Raw genomic sequence first — 2,038 nt, 5'->3', positions numbered from 1 at the left:
GTTCAAGGGCCTAAATTTAAGGGACCAGTTAGAAATGATTTTATGAGTTGAAATTATTTGAAAATTGCTCGACAAACCAACAGCAAGTAGCCAGATTACGTGGCTTGACGCTGAGACATAAAATCTGTCATTTCGACCATGGATTCCGAGTTACATAACGAGATATTCAGAATCGGAAGACAACATGCGCTGCATGCCTCGATCGAACATCGAAGCCGATATTGATTTCGGTTGCGTTTTATTCTTGCCGATACTACTGATTTCCCATGCATATTTATTCGCCGCAACGATCGTAGGTATATGCAGCAGCATGCGGTGATCCCGTGCGTGATCAGTCCTGGCAGCCGACGAACTGGTAGTCGACGACGAGGTGGCCATTGGCGACGCCGCCTCCGTCGGTGTCGATCTGCCGGAACACGGTGACGTCAAGGTCGAGCCCGCCGATCTGTCGCACTGGTCCACCACCCTCGCCACCGTCCGCGTCCCCGTCGCCCTGTTCGTCACCTGATGACATGACAGTGTCCCGCCGATCAAACAACGCGCGATCCGTAGCAAGATACACATTTCCTTATACAGATCATCCATCGATGGAGATAGGGACGCGTATGATTACGTACCTGGAGGCAGCGGTCGCAGGACGGCTGGCCGTGCGCGCCGGCGGGGCCGCAGAACGCCGTCCAGCCGTACCTCTGCCGCCACGCCAGCGACATGTCGGCGTCCCACGTCGCGCAGAAGACGCTGGCGACTCGCAGGTCCCAGTTGATCTTCTCTGGGTTGTACAGGTTGTACGTCGCCGCCACGCTGCTCGCCTGCTGCGCCGCCGCGCCGTTGGCGGACAGGCAGACCACGACCAATGCCACGAGAACCAGCACCGACACCGGCATTCTTGCACCAGCGGCGACCACCATTGCCATGCCTCTTTCTAGCTAGTTATTAGCGCCTAATTGGCCAATCAGCTGCTGCTAATGAGTAGTAGTGTATTGCTCAGTTGTGACTGGCCATATTTATAGACCCTGATTCTGACACCAGCTTCAAGCAGGATGATTGTAATCATCGCCTTCCCTTAATCAAAATTTTTAATCACAGTAAGCACCTGGAGCATATGTATCAAGTTAGTAGTTTATTCAATGAGGCATAAGAGGTTACACAAACTATGCTTTGGTCACTTAAACTCTTGCTGTGAGCTTGTTGTTTAGCATTCCAAGATATTTAGATATGTAGCTACTTCTTCTTATGTTGCTTCAATGATGTGAGTGTGCCAAATATTTGCCTTGTTGTTTGTGAGAGCTTTGTCAACTCCCTACAACCATAAACGGTTGGCTGCTCAAAGTTAGTGTACGGCTTTTGTCGTTTGAGAGCAACCCATCTCGAAGTCTTTGAGAGAGAATTCCTTGCGAGGATAAAGCCCTAACCACCCAGAGCCAAAAAGAGTTAGGCATCACTGAAGTCTTCCTTTCTGTGTGATCTGAAGAATTATTACACTTGAGGACTGTGAATCCTCCAGCCGGTTAGCCGTCGCGTTCTGAGCATCCAAGAGTCATTGTGGATCGCCGGTGAACGAAGTCTGTGAAGGTTTGGAAGTCTACCTTGAAGACTTACCAGAGTGATTGGGCAAGGACTGGGTGTCCTTAGCTCAAGGGAAATAAGGTGAAGACGCGGTCTTCTGAGTTGAATCTCAGCCTCCCTAACCAGACGTACAGTTGTCACAGCAACTGGAACTGGTCCAACAAATCATTGTTTTCAACGAGTCACTGGTTTCATCCTTCCCATTCCTTTACTTACTGTAGGCCCTAGTGAAGTCATTGCATGATTGCCTTATCTTTTGTCTTCATTGAGTGACTGCTTTTTCTGATTGGCTTCACTATATCTTCCTACCTGATCTTTACTGCCTAGCTCTATTAGTCATTGTGCTTTCACTTCATTGAATACTTGACTATGGTTTGCCTAGTGTAGTCTACCTTCCGCTGCATGGTAATAGGTTTATTTCTATCGTTTGTTTTCGAAACTTTCATGTTTTGAAGACTTTCATAAAAATAGC

At 48.5% G+C, this 2,038-nt stretch overlaps 1 pseudogene; it reads right to left on the bottom strand.

The window, feature by feature from the left end:
- Window positions 1–331: 331 nt before the first annotated feature.
- Window positions 332–884, bottom strand: LOC119314295 (annotated as a pseudogene).
- Between the last annotated feature and the right edge of the window lie 1,154 nt (window positions 885–2,038).

Source organism: Triticum dicoccoides, chromosome 6A, assembly GCF_002162155.2.
Source record: "Triticum dicoccoides isolate Atlit2015 ecotype Zavitan chromosome 6A, WEW_v2.0, whole genome shotgun sequence".
In the NCBI taxonomy this organism is placed as follows: domain Eukaryota; kingdom Viridiplantae; phylum Streptophyta; class Magnoliopsida; order Poales; family Poaceae; genus Triticum; species Triticum dicoccoides.
This window is presented reverse-complemented; position numbering and strand designations above follow the sequence as displayed.